The 22,423-nt window shown below is 38.5% G+C and overlaps 1 protein-coding gene and 1 long non-coding RNA gene across 2 annotated transcripts in view; both read right to left on the bottom strand.

Annotated features, from left to right (window-relative positions):
• IRS2 (insulin receptor substrate 2) overlaps positions 1 to 22,423 on the bottom strand; it is a 118,674-nt gene that overhangs the window by 51,461 nt on the left and 44,790 nt on the right. The gene's annotated exons all lie outside the window — the stretch shown is intronic.
• LOC136286065 (uncharacterized) lies at positions 1,496 to 16,139 on the bottom strand. The gene is made up of 3 exons (XR_010719722.1): positions 16,052 to 16,139; positions 6,925 to 7,307; positions 1,496 to 2,720 (listed from the first exon to the last, which is right to left on the bottom strand). It is a non-coding gene; the product is annotated as an uncharacterized lncRNA (long non-coding RNA).

Below are 22,423 nucleotides of genomic sequence, written 5' to 3'. Positions count from 1 at the left end.
CTTGATATATTTCACATAAAAAATACCTTAGTAATCTCCTTGTTCAGTTCAATTTTCTCCAAAATTAAAAAGCATCAGAATACAGCTGAGAAAATAAGCTCTGTCTAGTTGTACTTTGTTTACATTTTATTTATGTGGATCAGCTGCAAAACAGAGTGTTAACGCTATCCCTCTTTAATGAACCTTTGTACTAAGGACAGGCAGTTTATGAAGACTAAACCCTGTGAATAATATTGGACTTCATAACTAAGTCAGCATAGTAGGACTAAAATGGTTTATTGGATCTTATTCACAAGAGGTTTATACTATACTGCTGATATCTTCCATTCCACTTAATCACTTTTATGAGCACAAGCCAAGCCCCTACTGCAAATTGCCACCAGAGAGCTTAAGAGTCTAAATGAAGCTCCAGAAAGTCTTTGTTCTGGAGAAAATACATACTAAATCACAGCAACCTAACCCTCTTGGTTTCTTATTCGCTTTAGAAGGTATTTGTCTCCTCTCTTCTTTGGTGGGATCATATGCATGAACAAAGTCATTATTGAAATGCATCTGTCATTTATCTGTATTGCCACAGCCTGCACTGTCTGTAGGTAACTCAGTAAGCAGAAGGACATTTATTTGCATTTCCTCAGGGCAAGAACTTTAGTAACAAGGTTTTGTAGCCTAGGTGACTTTGTATTAGCAGTTTTACTACATTACTTTTATACTGTGTAGATACCATCATGGTACAAGTGTCAGTAGTTATTTCCCAATTTGTGACAGCAGTTACATCTTTAAACTAGTTTTTACTTACCTGAGCACTCCTTTACAACACTAGCAACCTGAATCCTTGTGTGACCAGAGGGCTGAGGGATGTGACAGGACACCATGTCTGTAGTAAGGAACTAAACATGCCATGAGCTGTACTCTGGCATCCAGACCAAGTGGCTATAACTGATTGTGTTCATAAAGCTCCCAAGCTGTTCCCAGCTGATTTAGGCCAGACCCAGGGCAGGAAGCACCCCAACAATTGAGTAGGACAAGCTTACTTACAGACATGCACTTCGGCTGTTGGAGCTTGTGCTTCAGCTCTCTGTCAGGGATAGTGGCACTTTGCTGGAGTGTTTTGAGCCTCCAAATACTGAAGCTCATAAGATGGTCAGATACAAAACTAATGGGAAGAGGCAGTAGTGGCATAAAAGTACCAAAAAGTAAGATGTTTTTCCATACTGACAACAGAGAGACTAAGCATAGTAAAAGTACTTGAGAATATCAATACTGTCAGCTTAGAGCTTCTTGGTAGTACAATGAAACCATCAGCATGTTTTCACTTGCAAGAGGATGCAGGAATGCATCTCTAAGAAGCTACAGTGCATTCAGATCACAAAGGGAATGCCCCATGCGGTGCACCACTAAAGAGATTTCGTTCCCTGTGGAAAGGCAAGGAGGAAAAAAGGCTGCATTCTCATGAAGAGAACCTTCTTCACAAAAGTATACGTTTTAATTGGCCTTTTTGTAGTCATCTTCAAACAACGCTGCAAGTGTCTGTAAGTAGCAAAACTGTTTCTGCCTTTATTAATTGATGAGAGTAAAACAGAAAGTAATGTAAAATTCCATGAAGTCATTCATTCTGACTGTCCCATGTGTAGCAAGACATTCTGTCCCACTGTGCTAAAATTAACTGTTTCAGAGAAACATATAAACAATATGGACTACAATCAATAACATCTGTCAGTGGCACTGCAGAGTGACAATGAATCTCACCAGCACTGGGACTGACCGCTCAGATTATTTTCAGTTCTGCTGATCAATACAAATATTTAACACACGCCTCCTGCTTTGCTCGAGCACTAAAAGGGCAGACTGAAACCAGTCTGCTGCACAGGACTCTCTCATCGCTGGATTTATTTGGTGATGAGCATACACTAATAACAAGAACTTCCCAGGTTTGATCCCCACATTCCTCAGATTTTACAGGGAAATAGTTAGTGAATTGTCTAAAACAATAATCTCTGTGGTGAATGATATTATCATGTATTCCCAAAGCCTGATGCCTTCTTTTATGGGTCACATGGATAACTTTCTATATCTTTATCTTTCTTTTTTTTCCCTTTCATTCTTTCTTTTTCTTTCATTACTTATTTATTATTTTAAGAGCAATCCCATTACCTTTTCTACTGATCAGGTCAGTCTGAGTCTGCCCAGCTGATTAGCTATTATTATGTCAAAATACTTAGTAATCCTCTCTGATCTCTTCTTAGCAGTGCTTCCAGGACTGCAATACTCTCATTTGAATATGCTCAAACCTGCAGAACAACACAGTATGCTTACCAGTTTTTTATTTTAATTTCTTTATGTCCAGAACCACAGGCAAGTCTCGAGGATATTATTTGCTGCTTCTGACCTTCCACAGGCGCAAGGCAGACAGTGAGGCTGCTCCAGAGCTACCTGGGGCAGGAGGAGAAGGGCCTCAATGCTCCTCAAGTCTCTGATCCTCAGCTGCCCATAGTTCTTTTCCTCGTATCAAATGAGAGATGCTACTCATTCATGTGTTCCCTTGGGGTAGAACTGGGATCCTGCTCTTGGATCTTGGATGTGGGAGGCAATCTCTGATTCCCTAAGCCTCAGTGTTTATATATCTTGTGCTTCTGTGCCTCAGACTAAGTAAAATAGCAGCTGTCCTCCCTGGAAGTTACTGATGGGTAGCTGCTTTCTGGGTTTTAGCCACAACAGAAGATCTAAGAAAAGGGGAAGAAAACAAACAAGAATTAATATTAAATCTAGGAAGACAAAAACACTGCAGCACCAAATTCTCCTTTGGTAACCCAGAACAGATTCATTGTTTACATCAGCTAAGCAGAAGAATGAAAACTGCTGACAGAATGGGAGCTCAGGGCATGTGAGTCACCACTCATTGTATTTCCATACTCTCCTGACCTAGTAATGCTGTAATTCAAAACAAGATGCTGCTTGAGATGTTTTTTCAACTCAATAAATAAATTTTTACATTTAGGCTGCATACCAGAGATTTCTAGAAAGCATTTGAATAATGAAGAAGCAATTCAGAGTATCAGCTTGAAATCAGTCAGCCTGGATCTCAGGCAATGACCACTTGCCAGGGAGCCGGGCTGGGGTAAAAGTCTCCTGAGGGAAGCAATGGAAATTCCATTTCTGGACACTTCACAAACTACCTTGCATAAAGCACTGGTACATGCACAAGAAGAAGCAATCCTGCCTTTCACAGAGAGATAAGTTCAAAGATTGAGCTGCTGAGATACTTTGGAGACAAGTGTTACGTGAGGTCTAAAATAAACAGAGCACTTCGTTGCACTACCAGTAATGAACTGTAGAGAACTATCCTGATTGTTGTATTTTGCCAAGAGTGCTCTATCCTGTAAAACATTAAACACCAGAAATTCTTGTTAGAGAGAACATACAGTTTTTTCTAGGGAAAAAGGAGAAATAACTCTGCAAGTAAATTTAAAATAATATATATATAACAAAGCAAAACAAAACCAAAAACAACAACAAGCAAAAAAAAAATTACTTATGTATTCCCACTCTGGAAAGATAACTAAAGAGAAAACACATGAATGAAAAATCCACCACCTAAACAGTGTCTGATTCTAAAAGACACTTTTCTTTAGTGTACATTTCAGCTGCCTCCATATATGCAATGCAGTTACCCTTGGTTTCAGCATGTTACTTCAAATGAGAATTATGGAGAGTACAAATTTATTTCAATAGCTCAGTTTAACTGATTCATAAAAATTCTTTCTGTGTGAAAAAATTTGGTCTACATTTGGTTCAGCATTCACCATTTTTAGTAGGTCTAACTCTAAACACCTCAGCAGAAACTTTTCCTCATGCAGAAGTTGGAAAAAACATTCCAGCCATTTAAAAAAACTAAGTGAATAGAATTTGAAGGTAGAATATTGGACTGGTTCCTGAAGTAGTTACCTATAGTTCACATAATTTGTGACTGTAAAACATTCATCCTAAAAATCCAGAAATCCATACCAAGTCATCTTATTTTCTAATCCTTCAATAATAGTTGTGGTTGCCCAAAATACGTTTCAGGGGATATATGAAAGACAAAACAACATAACTTTTGCTGTAGTTAAATGGGAAATCAGGAAAATCTGTGCTAATATACATGTGGGAGAGAAATTCCTTTCTGTTTTTTTCTGCTTAGTCAAGATTTTTCTTTATATACGTACAACATTTCTTACCAAAAAATCTATCCACAGGCCTTTATTTAAACTTATACTTCATCTTGTAGACTTGGGCACATATAAAGCATATTTTTTCACTTTAAAGTTACAATAACTTTGGGCTAAATCTCATTATTCCCCTGGTTGTGACTGCACAGTTTTCTGTGATGATATGGTTCTGCAGCTGCATCAGTAGCATATGGACAAGAACTACCAGTAGCAGTCCTGTATTCTGAGGCATCCTTGGCCACAGAAAAAAAAAACCATAAGCAACCAACCAACTAAATAAAAAAGCCAAAAAAAGAAACACCAAATAAAAAAAAAATTAAAATCCACAACATAAAAATCAAAACAACAAACTTTCAAGAAAGTTTTTAGTTAAAATTTTAATCAAAAGAACATTAATACAGTGTTTGCAGTCCATAAAGCCTTGTCACAAAAAGATGCATAATTCTAGCTACACACAAAACTGGAAAGCTAGTTCTTATTTCCCATAACAATTGAGTGTTCTATTGGCATGACAGTGGATGAAAATATTGTTGTTGTCTTTGCAGGAATAAAAACGTTATTGACTGTATTTTCGTGTTTCTTACTATAAATGTTTTCCTCAATGTTTTTTTTGGAATCACATTAGTCTTAATTTTTATGATCTGCTCCATTTGTATGCAGGCCTTGAACTGACAGACTGCTCTAACTGACAGAGATGCCTCTGTATATGTTGTGATGTGTTTTATGGTAATCATTACTATCTGATCCATGCAAAATAATTTCTCTCTGCCTTCCACAAAGTCCTGACTTCTGCCTTTTAGTGAGTATACCCCCACCTCTCTTCAGAAAATGGCTCTGGGTCTGTGGTCAGTCATCGTCCACAAGAGACTGTGATAAACCAGCCAACTGAAAATACAGAAATAGTGCCTCAGTCCAGCCTCAGATCCCTGACACTTTTATCTGTTTTGCATTGCACAGGACCAGTTTGTGTCAGATAATACACGTACAGCATGCAGGGAGTGTTGTTCCCATACAGCAAGTTTTAGCCTCTGTTAGACATAGAAAAAAGTAGCAAACTCCACATACTAAAAGCTGAGATTAGAGAGGAATCTAGTCATTCCTGGTTATTAATTTTCTAGTTTAGCTATGCATACTTCAGCAATTATTTGATCTTTTCTGTAAACAGTCGGTAAAGAAATACAACAGGTTTCTAGCCATAACGTAGCTTTGATAAATGTAATGTCATTCAACAAAGGTAACTTAGATCAAATCACCCAAATGTTGCTCTGAGTGAGCAAGCAATCCTCGTGTCTCCCTGACAGGCTCTGTTCCCCACCCCACAGTAGCCAGACCCTTCAGCCTTTTAACAGCATGTCAGCCTGGAAAGTGGGAGACCCTGACCACATAATTTTATGCCTGTCCTCTGTTAACCTCCCTTTGACACTGCCTGGAGCTGCAGAAGAGCTTGCAGCCTGTTTCTCTCCCCAGAGCTCCAGACTCAGCAAGGAGCTGCAATTCTGTTCTAGCAAGAAGCTACTGAACCAGCTGAAGAATTCCAGAGAGCTCCAGCAAAGATCCGTTCTTAAAATATCTCAGCTCTGACAGAAGAATTTGTCTGGACCCCACTTGACAAAGCTGTACCTTCTACCCAGTACTCACTGACCCTCAACTACCTGAGAGTGTCACACATTTGTTCTTTTTATAGCATTGAACTTTTTCCATATGTTTCCTTGTTTGCATTTTTTTTTTTGTATGGATTACAAAGCAGAACTGTGAAGTAGTATTGTGTTTTAAGCACCAATCTCGAAAAGAAAGCCCAATCCATGAATATTTTTTCAAAGCATTTGATTCAGTGTAATCTTCAGACAACACAAAAAGAAGAGCCTAATTTCTCCCAGGGTCAGCAGTTACTTTTTGTTAAAGGATTTATCTAGGCTGAATTTTGCACTTAAACAACATTTATTCAACACTTACGTTGCTTAACATTGCACTGTGGAGGTCTGATCGTTTGACTGATTAATCCAATCTTCCCTTTCCCTGTGCACCACTGAAATGAGGGGCTTCTTTTAGAATGGGAGATGGCTGTCACCCGAAGGGCTGGTTTTAGGGGAAAAGGGCAGTCTCTTAACAGACAAGACCAGTGGCCATACAAGTGATTCAGCTGGAGCTCTGAGGGCATTACACATGAAGAAGGCCCAATGTCCCCATGCCACAAGCAGGCACCTCCAGCAGCAGCACAGATGTGCTATCTCTGCTCCTTGGCAGCCTATAAGTCTCTGCTGGTGGTTGGGAGGAAAGGCAGTGGAAGAGGCCTGTTACCCCTCCTTCTCATTCTTCATCAAAGATGCAAGCACACACTGTAGCAAAAGATGCTAGCATGGCTTGGTGATTCCACAGAATCACATAGGACAAGCTTCTGCCTTTTCCTCCTGCTCTCTCTATGCTGTGACTTCCCTGCTGACCCACCCTAACCTGCCTATTCTGCAGCCCTGTCTCAGCCATGCAGCCACATGGTGTTTGTCTTTAACTGCTGTCACTGCAAACAGGGCACTTCCCGTCCCCACAGAATGTCTGTGACATTCATTTAATGTCTGCAAATCATTTTAAGTTCATGAGGAGCAAGGTATAGTTTAAGCATAATAATATATCTACACAAAGCTCTATCTAACATGGCATATCAACTTATTTAGATGTTCCATTTAATGCTAGTGTTAATGCAATTTACAATTAAACAATTCACCTTGTCTGTCTGTAGAATTTCTTCTACCCAGGCAATGAATCAGAGGAGAACTATGAAGTCTTTTGAAAAGCTGGCAGACTCCTGAAGTTACACCTCTGTACAGGCACACAATTAAAGAATCCCAGACACAGGAAGCGATTTCTGCAGATCATCCTATCCAAACCTCTGAGTTTGAATGTCTACAAGGACAGGTTTTCCAGTCACAGGATCCTCCCCCAGCTGCCATGATTTCTCAAAGATGACAGAGAGAGACCTCATGACAACACCAAAGAGCTCTACAGCGCCCTTGGGTACTTCCTGTCTCTTCCCATGGACTCGTGTATGTCCAGTTGGCTTAAAGGCTCTCTGGCTATATCTTACTTTGTGTTTCACTCCTGCAGACTCTGCAAAGAAAGGAAACAAAGGTTTCTTCCTTGTAACATAAAACTGGGTGGACAGAGCTGTGAATGGGTTCAAAAAGCAATTAAATAAAGTAATGAAATAAAAGTCCATCAGGATGCTGATAGCACTACCTGATACCAGGTAGTCCTTATTCCAAAGATTGCCAACCAGTCAAATACCAAACACAGGAAACCTCACAAGGTGGTAACCACATTGATTTACTTTTCCTTGTGTCTGGTCACTATTCTTGTTGGCTTACACTGAAAAAGGAGAGATCTGACAGAGTTCCACACCACCAGACAAGGTCCTGGACTAAAGAAATTTTGGCTGCACCCAGTAAATTCTTGCCCAGTATGTTTAATGTTTTTTCTCTGCAATTTAAAGTGTGAGTTTTAAAGCTTCCATTTCTGGTGAGAGCAGTATATTACAGGCACTCCAGTGATACAGGCCGCAGTGTGAATGCCTGGTCATTCAAAAGATCAATTCTGTGAACAAAAATGCTTTCATTGCTGCAGCTGTCCACCAGCACAAGCATCATGCTAACTGGAATATAGCAGCAGAGAGCTGAAAGCAATCTAAAAAGAGGTTTTAAACAGACAACATACACTGCACTTTCAGCACTGACAAGCACTGGAGCTGTCTGGGGTTAGCTGTAGCCTCTGCTGATGATTTCTCCTACTCCAGTAAGGCATCTCAAAGTAAGTGTTATAAGCCATTTCTTGCTAGGTGATTGCAGGGAGACCTTGAATCTTTAAGGCAATTTTTTGATTCCTGATCTTGGCAAAACTACACAAGATTTAAACCTGTCTCCACTTCAAAATACTGCCATGCTCTCAAGCAACAAGTGGGGGACTGCTCATTTCAAAGCTAGTGTTTTCATGAGGATGGCAGAAAGCAGAATATGAGGTTGTGGTTCATGCAGATCATTCATTCTATGAAGTCATAGTGACCTTTCTTGAAAGCAGCACTGAAGAATAAAAAAGCATTATACAAACTGTGCATCCTTAAGAGAAAGCAAAGGTGCACAAAGGCATCAAATTTCATTAGATACTAATAGATCCTGTCAAAAAGGGGACTGTTACTATTAAATAACTAATTCAGCCCACTGAGTTATTTTTATCTCTAAAATTCTGCCTTAGCAGTAATTTTCATACAAAAAAAAAAAAAAAAGACCTATTACTTCTGCTTTTCAGGATTTCTTAATGTGTATGTTTAAAATCTCATGAATATTCTGAGGGCTTCAGATGTGGAGGTCAGCAAGGGACTATGCTAGCACTGCCCTCTTTAATATGTATATTAGCCACTGGTGGTTGGGGAGATTGCTAAGTGTGCAGCATAAGCAATTTGCCAAAGCCACAACTCTCTGCTTCCCTGCCATTGAACATAGATGAAACAGGATTTTTCTTTGCTCTACAAAACAGATTCTCGTCAAGACTGGAAGTCAGTTCAGCTACAGGACAGGTTTTAGAAAGATGAAAAGAAAATGAGAGTGAAATAAATAAAATAAAAAAGAAAAACAGTACTGGTGTTAGTTAGCTATATGTTATTTATCCTCTTCAGAATAGGTTTCATTGCAACATTGATAGAATACAAATTGATGCAAAATTCATGGTAATTTATGTAAATGCATATATAAATGAGTTGCAGCCCTCAGGGTCCTGGCAATTTGCCACAGTGGCTCTGAGCAAAGTAGAGACTTTGCACCACTGTAATACTCTGAGAGGTGTTATTGTGAATTGGAGTGTGTTTTTCTGAGAAACATTAGTAGTTTTATCAGTTTCTACATGGAGTTTGCCAGAGGCGAAAGAAATACCACTCTGAACTTTTGGCTTCCTATCTGAGTTAGTAATAGTACTGAGCCTACAAATAGCTCATGTGTGACCATTACAAACCTTTTCACTTTCTCAGAGGAATTTATAGGCACCGTGAGAAAGAAACACGCAGCCCATGAACATGATAAACTTCACCAGCATTTCTCTGGAATCTGTAATAGCTATGAACTCAGAAATAGCTGGTTCATGACCATTATAAACTCCTTTGGCTTCTCAGTGGGGCCTTTCTAATAGCCATGAGCACAGAAATAGCTGGTTCACAACCATTAAGATCTTTGTCAACATGCCCATTGGGAATATAATGGTTGTAAGCCCAGAAGCAGTTAGTTCACAGTTTCTGTACTTTTTTTTCTTTTACTTCACGATACTGAAAGACAAGCCATGTAGCCAATATTTTGCCAGAAACAAATAATGCCATCACACAGACTTACTAAGCCATTCAGGGATAATGCAACAGAATAAAATATAACACATTAAGGTACATGGCAGGACTGGATTGAGGTAGGTTTCCAAAGCCTGTGGCTTATAACTGATGAGTTTCCATTTATCTGTCATGGTATTTAGCCCCATTGGATTGGCATTCATAGAATCCAATACATCTCCATTCACAAGGGCCAAGGACACTGTACAGAAGATATCAGAGAAAATACCAGGAGCAAAGACAGAGCCTGAAAGTGTGATGGGGCTGTTCAGGGAAGCAACTTTTCTTATCTTCCTATAAAAAGATCTCAGGATGAATTTGACACCTCTATGTCCTGTTTAGGTAGGAAGTCTCTCCTTTGTCCAGCTCACCATAAAAAGGACTGAGTGGGGGCAACAGAGCATAAAGGCTCTGGTGGCACAGGGGGAAGCATTTAGGCATTCGTACGCTCTTCTCCCTAATGCTTTGGGGAATTTATTATTTCTTTTAATAAGGAGTGTTTGTGCAAATCAGCCCTCCTGGGGCTTTGTAGTTTTAATCTTGGGACCCAGTTCCACTCCCACTGAAGTCAGTGGCCAAATCTCTGTCGACATCAAATGAAGCAGCCCTTGGCTCCTAGGTGTTTTCTCCATATTTCCCAATAAGAATATTTTTTTCTTGTTAAAAGCTCTGACATCACATGATGCAACCCACTGTAAAAATTATGCCCTTGGTGTGTACAGATGCTCAGAAATAGAGAAGTGATTTTTCAGTGATAATAATATTGCTGCAGCACAACAATCATGGGAGCTGAATATTGCAGAATAGAAAGCCTCTGGAGAAAGCATGTAGAAAACATCAGGCTTCAGAGAAGAGATTATGTTCCAGCAATTAAGCATAAGAGAAGTCAACCATTTTAAATATTTTTACCTTAGTTTTCAGCATTTAAAAACCTCTTTGGAGGCTTTAGTAAAAGGACAGATGGGGCTTTCAAGAAAGTTAAGGGATGAAATGAAAGATTGAATGGGCAAACCATCAGGAAAACAATATGAGAAAGAGATGCCGAGGAGTGTTGTTATGGTGGTGCTGGGAAAGGACATTAGTCCCAAGAGAAGAGATGAGGTGATCAAGGGCCTGATCCTACAAATCTTTATTTGCTTATGTGAATGATCTCATTGATCTTAGCTGGACTCTGTGCCTGGGAAACTATTTGTGGAATCAGATCACAGAGTGTTAGAGAGCAAATGCTACCTCATTCATTGCCTGCCTAACCTGCAAACATTTAGCTAGAGGGACAGATCAGGGGTTAAAGGGAGATGAAAGAGGAGGAGGAGGAGGACAGCATGTCAGAGTAAGAATTGACAGTAATACAGCTGGACAGGTTTCACTCTGGTGTTAGCAGAGTGATGCCATTGCTGCCACCTTTTCACCCCTTTAGCTAAAAGAAGGATGAGATCCAGGTATTTGAAAGCCATATAGATGTGGCACTTGGGGACACAGTTCAGTGGTGAACTTGGCAATGATGGCTTAATTCTTGGAGCTGATGATCTTAGAAGTCTTCTTGAGAGTTTACTTAGGAATGTATTTCAGAAATGAAATGCAGTTCCTGGATTGATGTTTACTTCTCCCAAGGCTTAGTCCAAAACTGCTAAAAAATAAGAAATAAATGTGTTAAAGGAATAAATGTGTCAAAGTAAAAATTTTGTGTTAAATATTCCTTTCTTGCACATCCTTTGTACTCCTTAGAGTACCTGCACAATCCCACATTTTAAAAATGTCTTTGAACACCTGATTCCTACTGAAACTAGTAGGAGTTAAGCACTTAAACGTCTGAGAGCCTAAATTCTAGTTCACTAGTATTATAAACATAACAGTGCTTTACCTGTTTTCTCCTCATTGTGCTTCATCTAGTTTCTGATTGTTTGTTTCATGGCAGAGCTAGCACATTAATAATAGGCATTTATCTACAGGAGCAATCGAAAATGTTTTCCATTAAAAAGATTTTCATTTCCAAAAGGAAACTTTGGACAAAGTACTAAGTTTCACACATATTTGTTAGTGCAAAAAGTTGTATTTACAGCAATTGTATTCTCCCTAAGACCACAAATCTATATTGTTTATAACCTAATATTTCTTATTAGGTGCCAAGGTGCTCCTGTCCTTGATGGCATAAAAGGTTACTTTACCATACCTTAGAGAAAAGGCAAAACAGTAGATGTCTTTCATTCTATTGCATAACCTGCTGCTAATCACAGAGCAGCTTAATTGCTGCAGTGAGAAAGATAATGCTTTTAGCTCTAACATTATAGACACTGGTGTTTTTCAGAAAAGCTTGAGAAAAGGATTTTTAAAAATCTAAAACAAGAATAAAATTATACAGGACAATTGCTTAATTTGACTGTAAGATCTTCTGTGCAAAAACATGTGAATGGTGAAACAATAGCAATCATTTAATGACATGCAAGAAAGAAGAAAGGCAGGCAGAACGAAACTATCGTCTATTAACAATTTTGGGAAATAAAGACTATTTGGTGCTAATCCTTTTTGTGTTGTAGGTGGGTAGGTGGAAAGGCACAAAAAAACCCAACATGAAAACACAGGGAGGTGACAATAGAGATTTGTTTTAAGGTTCTGAGCACCATAGAATAAATATCTATTTTTCCCCTGCATGTAAGTTTAGTTTCAGAGAGAAATATCTCAATAATGACGTTGTGCCAGAGAAATCTGTCCTTTCACCACCTGAAGTGTAGTTTCATCTGTCTGAGACTGTAAGAATCAGATCTATTTTTAGTAAACATAATGCTAAAAAGCTTTATTCGATTGAATTGAGCTCATTGGATGGACTAATCACTAAAGATAGGAGATCAAGGCACAATTCATTAAGAAATATGTCTGCATAAATATTAACAATATTGCCAATCTTTTCTAAAATAGATAAGGATAATATTATTGATTCTCAACTCTCCCTCAATTTGAATGAGTATAAATGTAATTCCATAGCCTCACTAAAGTTTCTCCACATTTACTCCAGCATCAGTAAAATCAGGAGCAGACTATTTATTCATCATTCTGAAGAAAATATCTAGCTTTTCACAATGGCAGGTTTTTTTATAACCAAGGTTTTTATGATCAAACTTCTTTCACAAAATATTAAGGGTCAAACTGGGAGGTGAAAATTGAAACCGTAAGACCCACTGAGGACAACAGTCCTCACTAAGGTTCCAGACCTAGAATTATACATAAGAATCATATATAAAAATCCCATAATTTCTTGTTATGAATGTGAATAATTAATAAGACTTCTTTTCTTTTCAAGGTTTTGACTATTCTGACTCAAAATTGACTAAATGCATGAAGTCTGAAAAAGCCATGCACCAAATTTTGACACCTTTATCAAAAATTCTTGTCCTGACGTGTTTTTATACTCAAGGTTTTCTCCACCTCAGTCATGTATTCTCCCTTTACTCTTTTCAATAACAAAGAATTTCCAAAGGGAACTTTCTTACGAGTCCTCTGATTTATCAAAGGGTGCCCACCACATAAAAAGAGAACAACACAGACTTGCAAAATATGCTCTGGGAGTAATAAGGAGGAGTGGGTACAGGGTAAAGGGAGGGTAAGGGATAAGGTAGAACCATGGCAACAGAGCAGCTTGCTGTTACATTTTATGGAGGTGTATCCTGACATTCAAAGGGAGAGGTGGCTCTGGGAATCCTGGCTGTGGTCAGTATCAGCACCATGTTCAGCAGCAGTTGGTGGCATGGAGCCAACCTCAACACTGTTGCCACCAGAAGTAGGCACAGCAGCAGCATCCCTTTATTTTCGGTTGCATAAAAGACAGGGCGCAAGATGACAAAACCAGCAAGCTATACATGAGCAGAAGAGTTGCCCCTTGCCAGTTATATTGCAGGAAATGTGGAGCATAAAATTGCAGATTTAGCCAAAAAAACAAGAACATTACATTTTGATGGTCAATATAGTGACACATCGTGCACTGAAGCCAAGAGCTAGGAACATCCATATTTGCTGGTAACAGCTTATTCAGATGCTTGAAATGTTGTTGTTCCATATGTCTAGAGGGGCCACCAATGTGATGATGACTGACACCCATTCAAAGACTGGGGACCATTTGACTAATCACCAAAGTCTGCTGAGACACAATCTAACCCCTGTCCATGTGTCTCTCTTTGATTCTTGAGAGGAAAAAAATAATATCTGTGTGTTTTCTTTTTATTAGTCAAGGAGTGAGATCATTCAGCCTTGTGGCAGGAGATTTGGTATTTTCAGATTCTACCTAATCAGTACAGTTGTTCATACTTATTAAAAGAAGCTTGTGAAGAAATAACAGAGAAAAACTTCTGATCAGCAAGAGTCTCCATCTTAAATTAAAAGTATCTCATTTTCTCCATGTGCTATATAAATCTGGTGTGTATTTTGGAAATACCTAATATGTGTCACTTCCAGTTGAAGCTTAAAATGTAAATAAGCATAAGAACATTTGGCAGATAACCCAAATTACAGCCTCACCACTGCAATTTCATTATAAAGGAGATATATTAAAAAACTAATCTACTAGGAGGTGTGGAACAAACTGACACTTGCCTTTAAGCTCTTACAATGCCTGAATTATAGAATTTATTATTATTATTATCTTAATGTATTTAAATCAAAGTCAATCAAGTATGTATCTGAACTCTAGAATGAATTATTATCACTGTGTCACTGAATTGAAATCTGTTAATTATGTAGGAAGAATCCATTTGCAGAACTGCTGCATAGATAGAGATGTACCATATGCCTGATCTGAAGATGTTCACCTGTCATTTAAAATCAGATTAATCTCTTGCATGTCAATGCATGAGTGCAGAGTCATGAACCTGAATGAAAAGACTCTAAGGCAAACTCAAAATAATTTAAATTCCAGTTTCTTTTTCTAAAGGGATTTACAAGTCTTTGGGACATTAGCCACTAGAGAAAGACAGGAAATCTCCTACTTCACAGTGGAATGTAGGACATTCAACAGGCTAAATACATTCAGGGTGAAATTTTGACTTCAGTCAAGTCAGCAGTAAAATTCTCAAAGACTTTTAAAGGCCAAGATTTTCCCTTATCTCATTATAAGTGTCTTTGAGCCCAACTTTGTAAGATGATGAACACCCAGAAGTGATGACTATTCACAGTGACTGCCAGAATTATGTCTTAGTTTCAGTTCAGGCATATCTGAAATGCATCTTCTTACCCTATAGGAGAGATGCTCTGTACATGTGGGAACAGGTCCTTCATAAACCAGCAGTAAAGCCTGTCTTCCATATCAGAGTATTGTTTAGGCATGCAGAGAGCGGAACAAAGCTTCAAAGGAAGAAAAGTCCCTGCACTTATTTCTTCCAACCATCCTCCTCCTGCCCAGGAGTAATGAAAGAAGCCCTTTTTGTTAATCTCCACAAAGAAATTTTCCTAAGAAGCTATATTTTGAATTTTCCTTACAACCTATATTTTGAATTTTCCTTTGACTAAGTAGAAAAGGAACCAAGCAATTTACAAGATGGTTACTAGCCTCCCAATTAGAAATTAAATAAAAATGAAAATCACAGGACAGCAGTAAAGTAAGGAACAAGGAAATAAAGCAGAAAGGAAAACAAGCAATAAAACTTTCCTATTGATTCTGTAGAACAGCACAAATTGTTCTTGGAACCTGATTCAGTGTCAATTGTGAGTTATGGGAAAAGGAAAAAGGACAAAGTACTAGTAACAGATAGAAAACTGTTTCAAACATGCCCTTTAGACCTTGGAAGGGAAAAAAAACCTGACAGCATGTAAACTGAGAAATCATGTTTTTTGTTTAAAGGGGAAACATGATGGATCAGTTTCATTCTTTGTTTACATCCCTGGATTAAGACAGAAGGATTCCATAGATATTAGTTAAAAATCACACATAACCCAATTTCAAAATTCATTTTTTTTACTAGTTAAAAAGCTAATTAGTAATATTGTAAATTCCAGCTAACTCTCTCCTGAACAACTGCTTCAGGAAGATATCTAAAACAGACTACAATTTTTCTGCATTCCTACTCTCACATCTACACCTGGTCTTACTTCCTGAATGTTTAGTCTTGTCTCTATTTGCTCAATCTTCTTATCCCTATATCATCCGGGGATTTATATTCACAAACTCAAAAGCTTTCACCTTAACAAGGTGTCAAACATGGAATATTTTTAAACACAGGAAGGTGTCAGCTAGAACAAACCATAAAGCTGCAGTAGAACCTGTTTTGACCAGCCAACAGCAAAACACACCCCCCCAGCCACTAACAGCATTCTAGCACTGCCTCTTCTGCAACATTGCCTCCAGTTACACAGCTTGCTAAAGCTCTGCAGTAAATTAGTGTAGTGGTTTGAAAGCAAAACAAATGAGAGGCTCCAAGTCAGAGATACAATTTAATAGGAAGAAAGGAAAGAAAGTAAAATAAAATAGATGCAATAATGCAAAAGACCACTGACAGAGTCAGAATACAACCTGAGCAGCGTGATGGAAGCAGTCCAGATGAGGAGGTCTTCCTGAAGCAGTGATCCTGTAGAAAGGTCTGGGAGCTCTGTTCCTCTGGGAATCCAATGGGTAAGGGCCTCCCATACTGTCCCAAACCCCAGATTATATCCAGGTGGGAATGCTTGGTTCCTCCCCCTGGGCGGAGCATCTCACAATGGGATGATGAGTCATGCAGGGGGTCCTTGATGGCCCATTAAACAGAGAGAGCTCCTGGAGGGAGTTATCTGTGAGTCATGGGCAAGGCATTTGATGGGCCATTAACAGAAGATAATGGCCCAGAGGGAGGGGGTCTGGGAAAACACTGCCCCACCTGGACTCAACAGTTCATGAAGATGGTGATAAAATACTTTGTGCACATCCTATACTACAACCCAGGACAATTAGGTATCACCCAAAGTGATGAGCCATGTATCCACATTTGCCTTACATGAAAATGTTGATTCTGCTACATTTTTGTCGAATTTCTGCACAGGGCTGGCTAATGTGACCTGGTAATTCGGTAGCAGAAAACAGACCTCTCCATCAGTAGCTACAGCCTTAGTGTTTTATGCCCTCTCCTTGTCAAAACAGAAGCATTAGGAAAATAAATCTCCTGTGAACTCCACAGTTGCACCTGCTTTTTTTTCCTCCTTGCTTTGAAGTTCTGATAGCACACGGTTTATATGTTTGTTAGCTTTTGGTGATGACTTGCAAGCTTTTTGAGGCTTGAAAAATAAGTCTTCATAGCCCCAGAAAGCCTACAACAGTCCAAAGTGGCAGACCATACACATCTTTGGAAACAGACAAAGAAATTCATCCAAAAACATGCAAAACAGACGAAATAGCCTCGCAGACTGTGGGTTTTTTTCTGAATTCTACCTACATAACACCGACCATAAGGCATTACAGTATGCATCTTTCATCTATTTTAGCCTATATGATGTCACTTCTGTGCTTCTATCACTCATAAAAATCACAAACCTTATTATGACTCCTTGGAAGCACTTGTTTTCTACAAGAAAGAGCTAGACAGACCTGTTCAAACAGAAAAGAAACTGAATTCTAAACTCAACAGAAGCTTTCCAAAAGGATTTTGCAGAGGTTCAGATCAAAAATTTCATCTTGATGCTTGTAATAGACCTTAGTAAATTGAATAGTGTAAGATAGAATCACAGAAACAGAGCATTAGAAAGAGTCTGAGATAACAACTTTGGTACCAGCTTAGCAAAGCACAAGCAGCCATTGTAAACAGCATGTGCCTAGCTTAGCTTTAGTCACGGTAACAAGAAATAAGAAGCCTGGAAAGCATCAGTAGTGAGAACATTCATATTTTCAAAGCTGAATGAGAGCTTTCAGTGGCTGAAGGTCAGAAAGCAGCTCTGATTGTAAACAAAGGAGACTTCTATCCCCTCTGGCACTGAACCTGCATTCCTGATTAGAATCCCATCTGCACAGGCCCTAAAACCTTCTTGAAACTCTGAGGCTGAACTGAGGTTAAGTTAGGTAAAATGCATCTTAAATATCATGCACCTGAAGCAATTTCTACAACAACTATCCTTCCTTTTTTGTTTCTTATTCACACAATTACAGATTTGATATGTTCCCTATCACTGTAATATATGCTAATAACAGCTGGTCTGTGCTGCGTTGCTCTTTATTTGTTTATTTAATGCATTTCAGATTTAAAAAAAAAAATTATTCTCCTGCTATGAGAATATTGTTCATCTATGATCCAGTTTTCTGAAAGATTTTTTTTCCAGTTACATCTATAGTTCAGCACGAACAATCTCTTGTATTAATGAAAGACTTTGAAATGCTGGTTAACACGACTTATTGAAAGAGATTTTATTTATGGTGGTGTTCTGTATTTCAAATCATTTTTATAAATTAGGGAAGGGACAGTAACATTTCAGTTCTTCAAGATATGTTCACTGTGGCAATAACACAGAAAAGAAACAAACAATCCAGGACTTAAGGATCATCACATTCAATAGAAAAATTACTTTGGTGTTTATTTACCCTCAAATCAACTTCATCCCAAGACAGACTTAAAAAATAGGTACAGAAATAGATGCAGAAAGTTATGGGAAACAATTGTTTACTGTGGTTCAAATAGAGGCTCACTGATTACTTGGTTTAAATTCAAATTTCAAGAAATAAAATAGGGAATAATGATTATATGTGTCTGTACTTTAGACCCACTCAAAGACATTTTACTTGTTTGTTTCAAATACTGCTAAAATGTTCCCATGCACACTCTTGTTAGGGGGAAACTACTGACTTTTGTTATTGAAGAAAATATTTTTTGAAAGTAGGTTGCTGTTGAGTTCTCTTTCAAGCTCAAACCTTTACCCTATCACAGACACCTGTGATCTGTAATTTAATCAGACTGATAATTATGACACTGAGGAGTTATTTGCTCTCTCCATTTAACTTGGGGAGTCAATAAGGTGAAGTTGTCTCCCTATAAACAGAAACTTGCTAGGGAACTATGTACTTAATATAAACAAGTCATTAGCACCCTGGGAGACAATGTTCCCTCATACCTGGTATTTAAAGAACTCAGCTCCCAGTGTATAAATTCTTTAACACCAAAAATCTGTATCCCATGTATATATCTAAGATGACAATGGTTTTTTATACAAGCCTATAAATTACAGCATGAGGTGCTCATTACATATTGTTGATTGACAAAGGTCTATTAGGAAATAGTAGGTTTCTTTAACCTGGACTTTGCAGAATATTATACTGTGCTTCACTTTCTATGCCAAGCAACCGCAGCCATGATGATGATGAGTATTTCTTTCATTCCAAACCTAGCAAATATTCTTTATTATATAGATATATTTTTTAAGTATTGGTCAGTCAGGTGTAAAAAATAAGGCCTACGAGCTCTCACAGCAAAATTGCTTCTTTGTTAAAGCTGGATCCCAGGAAAGGCTGAGCTATTCCCAGCTGGCACCAGTTCTCAATTTATATGATCAAAGCTGAAAACACAGCTGTCACCTTGATATCCTTGGCCTTTTGTTTTCACTGTAAAAATTTATACTTATTTCAGTGGTTAGATGTTCTGCTTCAACTGCTGCTGAACATTACCTGGTCGTGTTCCCTGCAGCCTTTACTGGAAACAAAACCTAATTCCATGTAACTTAGACATTTGTTTTCTCTAATGGCAAAGCAGTGTAAAATAGTTTCTTGCTTCCCTGTTCCTGGACATTTGGTTCCCTTCTTTGCAGATCCACCTGGTTGACAGCTGCAGCTCAGTGCCCTTGCATCTCTGCTGACTGAAAGGGCTGCCCTGGGCTCTTTGGGCTGCACTCTGATCACAGAAGGATCACAGGTGAGGTTTCTTGTTTTAAGAAAAACAACTTCTAAAAAGGGATTTTGATAATTTCAGTGCTCCAGCTCACAACACATCTCTACAAACAGTTGTATTAGCACAGCTAAGAAACGAGTAGGAGAAACATTGCAGAGTGGGAACAGACAGAGGGATAGGAAAATCAGAACCTCTTAAACTGATTTTAATAATAAGAAAAATATTACTGGAGAATGTCACTGGGATGAGGTTTTTGGAGTATGGCTTTGTTCCGCAGGATGAGCCAAATATCTGTTTTGCTACAGGAAAAGAGAAAGCCTACACACCTTTGTCATGGTGCACTGGACATGTATGTCTGTCACTTACCTTGAGCCAGCTGTGCAGCACAGAGGGACAACCAAGAAGTTTAGTGAATTCCATTCATCAAAATGATACAAATATGCAGTGGAAGCAAAAATGTGGGGTCGTGGGTTTGGGGTTTTCTTCCCCAAATGACCGAGTTACCTTAAATGGGAAGGGAATTATGCTTGTGAGTGGGAAAAGAAATGAGATGTGTGAAAGAGTCAGGGCACGAAAAGTGAAGTGGAGAAGGACAAGGATGGCATTTGTTCCTTCAAGGGCAGCAGTCATTAATTTGGCTCAGCTGTGTGAGGAAAATTTGCTGTTGTTCTTAAAAAAAAAAAAGCAGCACTAATAAGATAACCATTGCAACCAATAATAGTTATTCTCTTGCAGTCAGGTTTCTTGTATATAAGGCAGAAATGGATTGCAATTAGTAAGCAAAACACCTCTGTGTGGGTTTGTTTTGGTTTGGTTTTTTTTCACAGATGTGTGTCTGTTCTATTGGCACTTCAACAGGTAGGAACAAGGGGCTGCACCCCAACCTTGCCAGGCTGGACTTGGGAGCAGGAAATGCAATGAAGCTGTAAACATGTCAATTTTCTGATACAATTTTTAAAACTGACCGAGAGGTGACTTTATGAAATTGAACCATCTTTCAGGCTTTTCCTTCCAGAACCTCCAGCACACAGTGTGCACTTCCTTCAACTCCTCCTAAACTTTATTTAACCCAGCAGTACTTGTTGCACATGGCTCCAAAGCAAGAAAAAAATAGCAGGATGCCATTGCCAAAAGTCACTGCAGTGCTGCTGTTGAGGCAGGTTTTGTCTTCTTTGCAATATCTACATGATTCAAAATAAGGATAGACCAGTTTCTTCTGAATAGTTACAGACTTGCAAAGGAAAAAGGAGAAAAACCCTGAAATCTGAGACTCCAGTGACAAAATGTTATCATTGATAAGTTACTAAAATCTCTTTTACATACTTGAAAATACAATTCCTTCTGATTTTTTTTGCCATTTTCATAGAGGAGACTTTGGTTTTCAGTGGCACGCTTAATTTTTATACTCCATTGCATTGGAGTTTACCTCTTGATGGAGCAAACAATAATCAAGCACACAGTAATTTAGCCTGGCATTAGGAAATCCAAAATACATGACAGAATCCAAGCAGCCTAAGAAAGAAAACAGAGTTCTATTTTCACAAAGAAGCAAGGTAAACAGCAGCAGTGCCAGAAAATTGCTTTAACATGACTGTGCAAAAAATCTTTACCTATTGGCAAAATTGTGCATGAGTCCAGAGTTCCTCACCTACAGCTTATTAATTATATATCAGGGAGTCATTCCCCAAAACACAGCCATTGGGCTGGATTGTGAGAGCATTACCTGATTTTCTACTGACCTCTTTGAACTTAGAGTGATCAGTAGGTTTTTTTTGATCAGAGTGATCAAAAATGGCCAAATGATTTTGCTGCAAACAAGTTTGCCTTCTGTTTTATTATTAGTAGTAGTAGTAGTATCCTGCATCCTATATAAATGATCTTTTTCTCCCTGGAAAATGTAAATAAAACCCAATATTTCCTCTGTTAGGAAAAATTTCTTCAGTTTCTTTTGTCAGCACACACCCGACTGCTGCTGTGTCTGACACCAATAGCCTTTGCTCTGTTTACTTTAAAGAATAAAATACTGCTGTTTGATTTAGTTTTTTATTTTTAATGTATAAGCCCTCTCTTGATCCTGCATTCCAGAGAAAAGGAAATAAAGTTGCTTTAAATAACAGGCAAGGCGCCTCTGAAGCCAGAGTTGTAGATATAAATCCCCCTAACAAGTTTTTATAACTGAGATTTATAAGGGAAAAGAAAAATAGTGACAAAACATCATGCGAGCACCGAGTTGTCCTGGCAGCATTAACATGACAGGTGTACCTCAGCCCAGCCAGTCACTTTTTATTTAACTGTCAGGACACTTGTTTTAGTGCTTCTAGCTGCATTGCACCAGTATAGCTTTTGATTCTAAAGGTCAGCCACCCACACCAAAGTTCAAGCAGTTATTTAATGCAAAGAAAAAAAATCAACTCAAAGGTGGCTTTCATCAGACCTGGCTTAAACTAGCTAGGCAAGATAAAGTGCATTAACATGCAGGTTCCAAATTTTAAAGCAAAAATTCTTGTCAGGGCCATATAAATTGCAAACTGAGTAAGCTATAAAGAGTTGCGTTCTTCTTTATGTTTGTATCTGTTTAAAGTACTAAAGCTATCAGAGTTACCCAAGGAGGGATTTGTATACTGAAGGGAAAAAACACTGAAGAACAAAATCTAACGTTTCATTCTTCAGGGAGAAATAAGGACCCTGATATTCTCTCAGGAAACTTGGTGTAGTTGACTAGGATCGTCAGAAACTGGTTTGAAATTACTGACTATGCATCCCTGATCCTGGGACCCTGATCTCAGAGGCGCTCTCCAAGTCATCCCATTGGAGATGCCTAATGAAGCTGTGCTGGCCACTGTACACTCGATATTTTTTGAGCCTGAGCTCTTTCTAAGGGAAACTTTTCAACAGTTTTCTTGTTCTTAGAACAACTTCGTGTAAACAACATTCTTCTTTTATAACAACAGGTGCTGTTTGCTATTTCTGTTACTTAGCCAATGGGAGAGATGTCAGCCCTATGGACCAATAATGTTCCTTCTTAGCACAGCATGTTATAAAAGGGC

Source organism: Chamaea fasciata, unplaced genomic scaffold (genome assembly GCF_029207755.1).
Source record: "Chamaea fasciata isolate MVZ Bird 193981 ecotype frontalis unplaced genomic scaffold, bChaFas1.0.hap1 SCAF_2, whole genome shotgun sequence".
In the NCBI taxonomy this organism is placed as follows: Eukaryota; Metazoa; Chordata; class Aves; order Passeriformes; family Sylviidae; genus Chamaea; species Chamaea fasciata.
Note: the sequence above shows the minus strand (reverse complement) of the source record. Positions and strands in the feature narration are given on the sequence as shown.